The sequence below is a fragment of the Coptis chinensis genome, chromosome 2, assembly GCF_015680905.1.
Source record: "Coptis chinensis isolate HL-2020 chromosome 2, ASM1568090v1, whole genome shotgun sequence".
NCBI classification, from domain to species: domain Eukaryota; kingdom Viridiplantae; phylum Streptophyta; class Magnoliopsida; order Ranunculales; family Ranunculaceae; genus Coptis; species Coptis chinensis.
Window position 1 is genome coordinate 69,709,977 of NC_141457.1, and position 13,696 is coordinate 69,723,672.

The window sequence follows — 13,696 nt, forward strand, 5'->3', positions numbered from 1 at the left end:
CTTTTGTCAGTGGTCAAGTATGTTTTATAAGCTTACCTGTTATGCTATAAAAGGCAATTGGAAGATTGTATAAATGGATGTTATCGATGATCAAGCATATTCTGCCTAAACAACACGGAGCTTTCTTGTTAATCTTGCTAAAAGAGGAAATCTTCCTGGAGCTGAAAACTTGGTAGGTGGATACGTTTGAGTAGCCCTTGTATATGATTTTTTTAATTATCCAAGAATCTAGGGTTTGCAGACCTTTATATAGTGTCTAAAGTACAACTAGCCCCTTTTTTTTGGCTAAGAAGTAGAACTTCTGTTGGCATCATTTGTGAGAAGTGTGTCCACCTTCTCACATGGGAGAAATGATATAGGTATTATAATGGTAGCACACGTTTAATTTAAACTTTAGCTAAGTGTTCAACTAGATATTTCATAAGAAAACACAAAAGTAACAAAGAAACCAAGATTTTAACTGTCCGAATAAGTGATTCACAGTGATCATGGTCATGAATGTTGTATGTCACATGCTATATATTTTCTTTGGGCATCACAGTTTACATGTTCTTCATCGTTTTCATACGTCAGGTTGTCCAAGGGTTCCAAGAATTGTTATCTCAGACAAAGTACAAGGAAGCTGTTGAACTTGCTGCAGAATCCCCGCAAGGACTCCTTGAACTCGACCACGGTTGTAATGTTTGGTCTGACTATTTTGGATGTGAATATATTGTGATTCTCGGATTTTCTTACTAGTATCATCATTTAGGATGTATCTTAAGATATGTACTTTTAATTCCATATGATGTCCTACAAAATAACTCAGGTGTCCAATTTCTTATTTTTGCGAGTTATTATAGCTTCACAGAGAGAGCTACATCCCTAAAAAAATCTTAAATTAAAGGAGTAGGTATCATAAAAAAAAAGTGTTTTTGAATTTAGGGAAACTCTTGTAGGTATCCTAGGATTTATTTGTTAGCTTATTCTTTGTTGTCCACAAGTATCTTAATCTTGTTATCTTAATACTTGTTATCATTACATTTTAGACCAAATTTGCATTCTTAGTTATCTTGTTGAAAGAAATTTTCTGGTTCTTGGCACATTCAAGTCTGTTCGGGTGAGTGGTGAAGTCCAAATTTATGTAGATAGAGACTTACATTTGATTTATGCGAGTGAAGCTTTTAACGTATAGTACATCGTCTGTTCGTCTATTTTGTTGGCCTTCAAGATGAATGTGCATATTTTGCACGGTTGAACTGAAGAACCTTTATTGATTTATGAACCATAATTAGAATTGGCCCAGCGTTTTTGCTATAAATCGACACTAATTTGCACTACCATTTGGATTCTATGGATATGTTTTTATGTTATGCACATTTACTTTCTTTTTCTTTCTTCTTTTCATCCAGGTTGTGAGTCCTTGGATATGCCTAGATTTCAAGGATCTGAACTTCCGAAGTATTGCAGCACCTGTGTGGTGGTCAAATGAGCTAAGGCTACTAGTACTACTGTTTTGGTGTAAATTTTATGAGACCTTGGTATTCTTGTAGAAACTTGAGTATAAGCGAAGGGTGGATAATCTAAATGAATGTTTGACAAGCATTGATATTTTTTTTAGGTTCTCTTAAATATATATTAATCTTAGTTGAAGGCATTTGGGTTGAAATGTTTTTGGTGTTTTTTGGCGTTCGGTGTTTTTGGTGTTTAGGGAAATATGAGAAATTATTCTTTTTTTTTATTTGCAACCCATTAGCAACGGTTCATAACCGTTACAAATTTAAAAACGTTGCTACGAAACAGTATAAACAAGTGTTACAAATAATATTTGCAACGCTTAAAAACCGTTGGAAAGTTTTTCTTGCAACGGTTAATAAGCGTTGGAAATTTCTGTTTGCAACGGTTAATAACCGTTGGAAATTTCTGTTTGCAACGCTTATTAACCGTTGCAAAAAATTTCAACACTTTACCCACGCCATATTTGCAATGCTTAAAAAGCGCTACGAAAATTATTAGCAACGGTTTTTTGCCGTTGCAAATAGCCTGTTATGGTGTAGTGCCTTCTAATTCCTAGCCCTCCCTCATCATAAGGTTTGCAGACTTTTTCCTAAGCAACTGTGATTTTCTTACTCTCCATAGGATTTCCCGACCAGAGAAAGTTCTTAATTAATGTTTCACATTCTTTTATTATTCCCATGGGCCATTTGAAAACACTCATATTGTAGACCGGAATATTACCAAGAACCGACTTGATCAACACTGTTCTACCTTGAAAGGACAACAATCTACCCCTCCAGCTGGCAAGCCTTTGTTTAATCTTATCAGTGATGCAAGAAAGGTGTGCTTTGGTTGCCCAACCTTGAATTAATGGAACACCCATGTATGGTAATACTCCCACTTGAATCCCCATAACATCTTTGATTTTTTGTAGCCTTGTAGCACTTATAATATGCCCCGAGAACATCTTGCTCTTGTTTCTGTTCATGTATTGACCTGAAGACTTCTGATACGACTCCAACAGTTTAGTGATTGCTTGAATGCCCTTAAGCTCCCCTTTGAGGAAAACAAAGATATCATCTGTGAAACGGATATGCGTTGGAGCAAGAAACCCTTTAACAGTGACAAGAGGCTTAGAAATGCCTAGAGTTCTCAACGAGTTTAGCCCTCTGCTCAAAGTATCCTCAACCAAAGCAAAAGGAAGGGGAGAGATTGGGTCTCTTTGTCTCAAACCCCTTCCAACATTCAAGAAGCCACAAGGACCGCCATTTATTAAAATGGATATCTTTGCACTTTTAATAATCACAAAGATTCTACTACACCACCAGTCATAAAACCCAAACTTGAGCATAACTTGATGAAGAAAGTCCCAACTAATAGTATCGTATGCCTGAGTGATATCGATTTTGAGGCCCACCGATCCACCATATCTTTTCTTGCACATTTCATTCACCATTTTGGACGCTAATCCGATGCTTGATTGTATACTGATCAGACCCCAAATATGCATTTTATTACCTTTACAATGCTACAATTATGTCCTTCTTATGCTCAATGAATAAACAACTCATAGCTTTTATTGTCATTTGCAGGTTACAGGCATTTTTAGACCACTTATTGTAAAAGATGCATTTTAGCGCCAAAAAGAGCTCTATTAACGCTTGTTATGAAGATTCTAGCTTGCAGGAGAAAATGCTGAAAAGTCAAATTCAAAATCAATAGTCAGCGGTCAAGGACCCAAACCTAAAAGACTGAAGCTTATGGCCTTATCTCAAAAGTAGCCTTACATAACCAAAGCTTGCTTAAGAAGATAACCAAAAGTAAAAGTAAAAAGTATAAAGCATAAAGGAAAAAAACAACTCATGAGGTGGCTTGCATCTAGAGAAGCATAAAACAAACTCATGAGGTGGTTTGAATCCAAGGGAAGAGGGCAAATCTGTAACTTGGAAAAGGTCTAGTATATAAACCAAAAAGTGAGCGGAGAGAGAGCACCTAGACTTAATCTATGGTCATGTAGGAGTAGTATAGAATTTTAATTCAAGTCCTTTACATTTTCAAGTCTTTATTTGCTTTATTTTCTCTTTTGTTATTTATCAAGTTTTCAATTCAAGTTATTCAATCCAAGTTTTCATTCAAGTTCTTGTGTTTTTTGCAATCTCTTCTCAATGTTTTTCATTCAAAACCATGTTTCATTTCATTGCTTTCATTCAAGTCATTATTTCAATACAAGTCATTTCCTTTTCAAACCAATCAAGTTATGAACTTTGAAGAATCAACTACCTTTCCCCTTCATCAAACTCCCATTCATCCATCTTCAACATTCTATATATGGTGAACCTCACAAACCACTAACAACTACAACAAACATTATATACACTTGCCTTTTATGAACCCATATTGATGTTCTTTTGAGATAAATTTCCCAATAATCACTTCTAACCTCAATTGTAAGACTTTGGAAAGGATCTTTACAAAGAAATTATACATGCATATAGGCCTAAACTGCGAGGCTTTGGTAGCATTCTTATCTTTCGGCACAAAAGCTAATAAATTGGTATTCACTCCATTGGGCATGTGCCCCTCCAAGAAGTAAGACTTAACTGCCCAATACACTTCATTCTTGATTATCGGCCAACATTTGTGTTAAAAGTGGTCTTGAAAACAGTTCGGCCCAGGTGAGCTATCGACTTTCATTCTAACAACCACATCTTGTACTTCAGCAAAAGAGGGTATAACCTTAAGTATCAGATTATCTTCAACTATTACAAGAGGGGAAATGAGATTAAGAAGAGAATAATCAATCTCTACTTCTTCATATGCAAACTTATTCTGGAAATAGTCTACCATATGATTCGATCTGGATGTTTGTTTGGGTGATGAGGTTAGTGCCATCTTCTGTACTAAGCTCGGCAATAAGAGATCTCGCAGTTCTCATTTTGCATGTAGCATGGAAAAAGCCGAGTTTCTTGCCCCCTCACTTACCCATTGAACAGTGTTGTTTTTGGCACAAGAAAGATTATTTATTTAGGTAAGCTTGCTCTAGATGGAGCTTCTTTCCTTGGACATCAAGACTCAAACTCATGTTCTCGGGATCCTCGTCAAAGATAACTTGAGCTTTAGTGAAATCCACCTGAGCCTTCACTATGTTACTATCCAAGTTTCCAAAAACATCCCAGTTCCATTCTTTAAAAGCAATATTTAACCTTTAATTTTGAGCTTCTTGACAAGTGTCAGAATTGGGGTTGCCACCAATGGTTGCTCCCAATTACTCTTAACAAACCCGAGGAATGCTTCATGGTGGGTCCATGCTTTCACAAATCTGAAAGATATATTACTTGGTTTAGGTACCACCACATTACCACCAAGCAATGGAGAATGATCTGATCCCAACCTACAAAAGACTTTATACCTCCATCCAGGGAATTTAATTATCCAGCCAACCTTCATTACATAGAGCTCTATCCAGCTTGCATAAAAATCTATTAGTACCCTATAATTGGTTATTACACCAAGTGAATTTAACTCCACTATAGCCGCATTCAGATAGATGACAAGAATTTAATGTTGAAATAAATTCATTCATGGTAGCGCTACTAGGTGGCCGTCTACCTCTTTTCTCAGAAGACTTCAATATAGCATTAAAATCTCCGATCAAAAGCCACGGGTTATCTATGTACAAGGCCTGAAGGTCAGTCCACATGCCCTTTCTCAACACTAAATTACTTATAGCATGAACAAAAAAGAGAGGAAGCAACCTTCATACCGTACAGAAATATGTTGAGAGGATTTAGCAGCAAGATTCACATTCATACCTCTCCTCCGAAGGAGCTAGAGATTTCCTTTAATTTATTCCCATTATCCTCGTTATGAAGAAACTGACAATCATAATCAGTTAAACCGAAGATGAATAATGATATAATGCTAACTTTAACCATAGGCTCAACAAGACACACAAAATCAGCATTAAAGTGACTTAAGAGTTAAGAGGTCTTTCAATCTAGCTATGACATTATTTTTAATAGTACCTCTAATATTCCAATAAACAATCTTCGTTAAAGGCTAGTTGGAAGAGGAGTAACTTGTTGCCTTGACCTAGTTGTCGGTGGTGGAGCAATGACTTTGTTATTAACACTTTTCTTAGGATTTTTATGTGAAACTGGGGTGAAACCATCATATTGAACTTCAGCCATGTTAGCCCACCTTGTGGAGACCTGCCTTGCTTCAGAGACAACTTGACCTTGAGGTGCTGCAGCTTCCATAGAAACTGAAGTAGTAAGAAGTGGTGTCAGTTGTTCAAACTCTTACTAATTTTCATTATCTAATTGATCGATTGCTTCAGCTAAACTATGATCCAAACCGCCGGGTATAATTGTGAAGGCTCTTTAACGAGAATAACCAACATAAAAATATAAAAACCAGCATACAAATAAATCACTATACAAATAAATCATATCAAACATACAAAGAAATAGCTTAACAAAAGCACCTGAGTGATTCAAATGAAAGTAGGAATATGTATCCACTAAATCACACTAATAAATAAGCTAGGTTTTCTTAAACTAAAATGACAAGTAAGCTTGGTTATTTCAAAACTAGGAAGTAATATGATATTAGGTGTACAAACTTTTGCTTCTGTGAGTTTTGCCCTCCATAATTGTGTTTTTCAATCTACTTCTTCTATTGCTTAACTACAATGAAATACTGACAAATAAATTGCATATTGGGTGAAACAACAACACATTTGCAAGAAAAACTTCATTTAAAAATATTATTGGTTAACCATTCAAATCAATAATTTTTTCGAGCAATCATCAAAATAGAAGAAATACTAAAATGAACAAACAAAAGAGGGGCGGACATGAAATACCAGTAATTCTCCACTCTATTTTAAATACTCATTGATTCTTTCTCTCAAAAAATAGTACTGCTGAAATTAAGTTATTCACATTTCATTAGCAAGAAAGAATAGAGAAAGAGGAGGGCAGTACTACTAAAAAAATGACATATTATGACACTTGTTTTTTATCTATCTTGACGGCTTTGTTGAAAACCGTCAAGATAGGTGTTTTAGTGAAAATTTTATGACGGTTGTTGCAACATTATGTGGTGTATGACACATGCGTCAAGAAAATATGTTGATTTTATAACGTTGTTGCAACATTATGTCGTGTATGACATATATGATGACTAGAATTTAACCCGTGGCTGCACCACTTGAGTCATTATGAAATGAACACATGTAAATTTAGTATTCTACAATCAATCTACACTAACATTTATGGTTCGTTGTTACCTGTTTTATGACATTTAAATTGAACTTGTTTGTGTCGCCATAGAAAATCATCTTGGCTTAGTATATATATGTCTAAGAATAATTTGTTCATCCATGCATAAGCAGAGTGTAGACTCGCTCACTCATGCTATTATTGATAGCATGTCTAATTACTATGAGTCTATGACCATGAATTGAATTGATCAGGCTTGACAACTTCCCTAGTTTGAGATTTGATGAGAAGTTTCCTTCCATCCAAGTGGGACTTCCAAAACCCTTTTCTCTTGCGCAACCTTCTGACCCTTCACACTTATTGCATCTGTCTTTGTCCTTGATGTTTTCTCCAGTTCCATTGCACTTATTGCATGGATACTACATCTGTCAAATCCGGCCTACCAGGGCGAATTCGCCTACTTGAAACCTTCATACCATAACCTTGGCAGCCAGAACACTTTATTGAAGCACCAAATTTAGATCCCTTGTTACCTTTGCACTTGGAGCAGAGGACGTTATGTGAAAGTGATAGCTGCTTAGATGTTCCAATGTAAAGATCTTCAAGCGATACCTTCTACATCCTCTCCCCTCCTCTGCCTCCTTCCCATGCTGCCATCACCACCACCAAAGAAGTTTTGGAATATATCGAATGGGTCGTGGCCTCCAGCTCCACAGGGAAATCTTTCATTGATTGCATCCTCACCATACTGTTCATAAATTCACGCTTCTCTAGATCACTCAAAAACTTCATAAGCGTAGCTAACTCCTTAAATTTCTCTAGATCTCCATCCTTATCAGGATGATTCTTAATAACATCTTTCTTATACATTTTCTTCAAATCATCTTGTAATACATTCTTTGAAATGCCTAGTCTCATAATACTTTGTGTTATCACTCTTCGGTGGTACTCTCCCTCGAAACATCTTCGCAATACCTTTCCAAGCAAAATCAGTGACAACGAAGACATATAAAGAGTAGAGATTTATTTTTTTATGTTCTTTTTGAACTACCACTTATTCTACTTATATATACATCAGTTTACAGTGTTTTATATTACAATAATAGTCAGAAAATCACTTTTGTCGATTTTGAAATTTGCCACTCCCAGTTTGTATCGATCGATTTTGTAATTTTTCCTAAAATTCCTTGCCTAAGAACAAAAAAGCAACTTGCTATCACTCCAATTTGTCTTTCTTCAACGTTGATCTGCTGCCAAAATTGAAAATTCTCTTTGCTTCTTGCAGCTTCACGCTCCTTGTATTGAAAACTCATGTGGTAACTAAGGGGTATGGTGTTTGTTTTTTGGTTTTTGTAAGCGCTTACTACTTATTCTCAGTGTAAGTGGTGGACCACCTTTTTTTTTGGTGTTTGTTTTTCAGTCATAGTTCGGGATTTCAAAATTTTGGAAATCTGAAAAATCGAAATTCACAATATTTCTACCCATGTTATATTTTGATTTCGATTAATTTCAGAATCATCAATATTTCAACTATATGTAGTTTTTTCCGATTTTTTGAAAAACCGAAATATCCGGCGGAATTCTGACATTCCGTTCGGAATCATGAACACCGCTTTCAGCTACTTATAAGTGTCAGACCCTTTTTATGGTATATTTTTGCTACTTATAAGTGCTAAAAGTGTAAGTAGAAAAACTTGACTTACAAAAACTTATAAGTAGAAAAAAAACAAACCCCCCTAATTTATTATGTATCAAATCACTTTTTCACATCTTCTCACACGGCAACTAAGGTCTGTTCAGTTACTTTAGAATAATATTCTCACCACCTGTGATATCTTGCTTTGCAACCAAGATAGATCCATATGAAAATGCTAGTGCCCATGTTGAGTATGTGACCAAGTATATTATCTCCATTCCAGCACCATACCCTTAGCGAACCCGCAAGCCTAGTTCCAACTTAACGACGCTGACTTTTCCAATAAATCAACATATTTTGCAGCTAAATCACCCTTAGAAATGAAAGAAAAATCGTTAGCCATATTGTGCAACACCGCCTATATGAAGCCTTCAAATGCACTAAATGTGGTAGCATCATGTATTGTTAAAGTCATAGTTGTGGGCAACACATGCCATATGAAGTAAGAAAGTTTCATGCTACTAATTCAGATTTTGCATATAAGTAAGGGTATGATGCCAAGTCCTGTTAATTGCTTTTTTCCTGTGTAGTGCTCTAATTGTTTTGAAAATACACCAAACATGCTTGCAAAGAACTTTCACGCTTTGACCAGGTTGGATGAGAACAGGGCTAAATGTCAGGTGAAAGTCGTATATATTCCTCATGCCTTTCTTGTTGATGAATATATATGGACTACCGCTCAAAAGGATGATTTTATAATAAAATCAAATTGTGCAGCTTGCTCTAAAAGCGCGCAGGTGTCTTTTATGATAAGGTGTCAAACATGACCGTATGGGGAAACCACTCGACAACTCAGGTCATCAAATTAGCTTTGTGAATCATTTACAAATACATGAAAGAAGATTTCCATACTAATTTTCATCCTTAAGTCATCATTAGGTTCCAAAATTTTTAAATGCAAGAATAATTAGCTTGCCTATGAAGGATGTTATCAACGACTCGATCAAATGTCTAGAAAACGATTTAACGTCCAGAAGGTAAAACTGTAAAATCTTTGACAAAATTGAAATAAAGTGTAAATAACACTATGGTATTAACGTCACATTTAATATAACTCAAGAGCTTAAATCGTTTGCAAAGAGAAGGAGTGTTGATTAAAAAATGGAGTAGTTCTTCAGCCGCATCAACAGCCACCTCAATTGTTGATGTCATAAGGTCACTTGTGACTTCCACTCGCGAGGGTGATTGCATAGGTTCTACTGAATTAAGAATTTCTCAGTAAGTATGTAGTAGTTAGGAAGCTCAAGAGCAGGAGGAAAGTTGTATGTGTGGAACTTTGATAAGAGTCCAAAACTGTAGTTTTTAACCCTGTAACAGTCATACTTTTAGACCAATTATGTGAGTAATAATTAAGAGTTAACACTGATTACGTGTTTCTATGCATTTCAGGTTTCAAAGTCCATTATGTGCAGAAATGTGCCACTTTAGCGAGATAAAAGAGCAAAGGTCGGTTACTAAGGAGTTCTGTGATTAAAGGCCAAGATTCAAGAAGACAAAGCCTTTCTAAAAGCCCGGTCAAAAGCTGAAAAGTCGACGCGGGCAGAAACAGCACACAAGTCAGCAGAACTTCCGAAGGCTGTATCTTTGGACTCAGACCTCATAATGGGGCCTACCTTATGTCAAAACGACCGGATCGGAAAGAGCTTTCCAATGGTCTAAGCCTTGACCCAATCAGAGTAGTAGAAGTGGACGAAAAGTCTGTTGAAGCCAACTGCAGCTGAAGAGGCCTTTTTGGACTGAAAGAATTGGGTTTTGGGCCTGATTCTCTGGCCCGAAACATGGATCCAAGCCCATGCACGATTTTTGGATCTGAACATATAAAAACCAATGCTTAGCTCTTTGTTAATGGTAGCTAATTAGACCTAAAACTATATAGAATTCTAGATCTAGTTTTCAGTAGAGTAATTAAGTTTAAGTTCCATTTTCAATTCTTGTTTTAGATTAAGTCCTTGAATCATTGTTCTTGATTGATTAGATAAATAAAATAGTTATTTTTATCAATTTCAATTTTTGGCATTTCAATTTATAGATCTAATTTTAATTCTTGTTGATTATCATTTCGTAGTTGAAGTAGATTGAAACATTGTTAGTTAAATTAGTTAAGTTAAAATTTTAATATGATGAGTAGTTATAATTCAATGGGAAATGATGGGTTGATGACTAAAGGCTAAAACCTCCATTAGAGGGGTTGATGAAGCTTTGATGAAAACTTAGTGGTATAGTGTAGTAGCGTTGTAGAATCTATTCCACTCTAGAAGGTCGTGATTCGCCATGAGAATGGGTGGACGACCTCACATGCTAGTTAGTATTTGGTGGAAATGCCATGAACACTAGGGATTAGAACTCGAAATTCTTGCCGTAAGAACGTAAGAATCGAGATACAATAATCTATGCTAGGTTATTAAGTTAGATTCGAGGTGGATTCGATTCCCCTCTAATCCTTTATCTAGATTAAAAAACAATCATATTTCCATAGCATTCCTACTTTAAATTCAACATAATCAATTTCATATTGTATCGTAGTATAACACCCTTCGTAAAGCTCTTATTAGACTTAAGACCGATTAATTAGACTAGAAAACATTTCATGCTAGAGAACTAGGAGTGGAACGAATTTGTTACTCCACTCAATTTCGATAGAATTGAGAGTAGAAACTTTGATAAATATAGACACGTAAATAAGTTTTAGTTTACTTACGTTTTGAGTTTATCGTTCATTTCGTAGGCAAACTAGTCAATTATCATTTATCAAATGGCACCGCTGCCATCTTAGTTTCACTTTAGCATTGTTTTCATAGTATAATTAGTCATTTTTAAGTCCCATTAAACCCACCCACCCTTGTTTGATTCATACTGTGGTTGTCCGTTTCAGCGTTGAAAGTTCTGCAAAAAATATACGAGCTGACCGCCTTCCTAAGTTTAGCGCAATTTGCGCCTAAAAAGATAAGAAACCGAGCGCCGACCCACCCCCATGTGGAGCGCGACCCGCCCTAAAACACTGTAACTTCAAGTTACACAGAGCGCGACACGCTGCCCTAAGTGGCGCACCAGCGCCTAAGCTAAATTTTCCGGATTTCTACAGTTTGTTTCAAATTGATTTTTAAGTTTTTCAGTGTTCTAACTTGTTATTTACACTGAACACGCGTAAACAAGACGCTATTCATAAGCGAAGCAAGGACGCTATCAGGTATTCCTTTCTTCCATACCTCGCATCTCCAGTTAGAGGTTTATACTAAAATATCAAGATTGTTTGGAGTGTTGTCGTGTTTAGACTTAGACTTGCATGAGATTAAGATCTGGTCGGAGAAAAACACCGAACGTAATTAACCGTCAGCGTCAACAAACAAATCTATCGAGTATACCAATCACTACACCTCTAGCCACTATTCCACCAACCACACCGGACATAATGGCTGAAGAAAGAGAGACTCCTCTCTCCGACTTTTACAAAGCCTTGAGCGATAGCCCTAAATCTTGCATCGTTCTAGCAGACCCAGTGGGGGATTTTTGAATTCCCCCAAACATATTTAATTTGTTACCCGTTTTCCATGGTTTAGATCATGAAAAACCTTATCAACACATGCGTAGGATTGAACAAGTCCTTACAACATTCCATCATCCTACGGTTGGTACGGAACAAATTAAACTGAGGGTATTTCCCTTCACCTTAGCCGATAAGGCAGCGTCTTGGTTAACTGCCCAAGCGCCTAACTCTGTGGACTCGTGGGCTAAACTTGTTCAGCTGTTTATGGAACATTTTTACCCACCCTTAAAGACGGATGAGATGCTTTCCAAGATTCATTTTTTCCGACAAAATCCTCATGAATCATTTTCTGAGGCTTGGAATCGTTTCACCGATCTGCTTATAGAGTGTCCACACCATAACCTAGCAAAAGACACGTTAGTTCATGCCTTTTTCAAAGGAATTCAACATCACCATAAAGAAGTCATTGACATAATGAATGGGGGTAGTTTCCTAAGTAAAGGAGTCTCGGAGGCTTACAAATTTTTAGAAGATCAAACTAAACGTAATAACAATTGGGGTAGTGATGATATCCCCGCTCTGTTAGTTCTTCTTCTTGATTAAGGCGCGGTATGTTTGAGATGAAACCCGATCTAGAACTTAAAAATTTAATCGAATCTCTAACTAAAAGGTTGAGGCTATTTCGTGCAACAAAAGCCTATCCCCGTCATGAATGTTAACTCCAACCCATGTAATGTCTGTTTGAGTCCTGAGCACCCTAAATCCTATTGTCCTCTAAGCCTATGAACAACAACAATTAGAGCAAGACAATGTTTGCTCCATTAATAGCTATCCTATTCCTAATGCCCCATGGAGACAACATCCTAACTTTAGTTGGTTAAACAATCAACAAGTTTCACCTCCGGGGTTTAATAACCAAAATGTTAGGCAAGCGGAACAACTATAATCAAGCTCCACCTAGGCAAGGACGGGGACAAAGTCGGGGAAATTATAATAATTATAACAACCAAGCTTAAACCACGACAAGGTTTAGCACAAGGTCGGGGTAATTATAATAGTTATAATACCAATAGAGGTATATCGTTCCGGTTAACAATAGTAACTATCACAACCCACCCATAAATAATCAACGTGAGATAGTTCCAGTCGCACCACCTGTGACTACTACACCATCACATCCGGATCCTATAGACGCCTTTATATAGGTTACCCAACAACTTTTCCAATCAATGACTCAATCAAACCAACAGATCTTACAATCCATAAATCAGGGCATACAACAGTTAGGCCAAGAGAAAGCCCAACCAAAAGGCGTGTTTCCAGGACAAGCGATACCAAACCTTAAAACAGCAAACACAGCCTTTGAGGTAAATGGTAATACTAGTACTGAAACTACAATCATAGGTGACCTTAATGCCATCACCACTCTCCGCTCTGGAAGAGTGGTTGATAACAAAGTAACTATGCCTATAGTTACCCCATCAGTACTCCCTACACCGGATATCGAACTAGATACCGCAAAGAGAAACTGAAGAGCCTACCACCGTAGAGGTACCGGTTAAACAACAAACTAAGAAACAGAAAGCCAAGGTAACACATCAAGTCGAGCCATACGCTAAATATAGAGCGAAACCACCATTCCCTCAGAAGTTAGCCATGCTAACCAGAGATACAAACTTTGAGGAGATTAGGAACGTTTTCAAGAATCTAACGATAAACTTTCCTTTTCTCGAAGCTATTAAAAAGCTCCCTAACCACGCGCTAAGTTTCTTAAAGAGTTGTGCACTACTAGGCGAAGACCAACTTACCTAAAGA

General features: G+C 36.7%; 1 pseudogene; it reads right to left on the reverse strand.

Annotated features, from left to right (window-relative positions):
- Window positions 1–6,969: 6,969 nt before the first annotated feature.
- On the reverse strand, window positions 6,970–7,665 carry LOC147517465 (dnaJ protein homolog pseudogene; annotated as a pseudogene).
- Window positions 7,666–13,696: the final 6,031 nt, after the last annotated feature.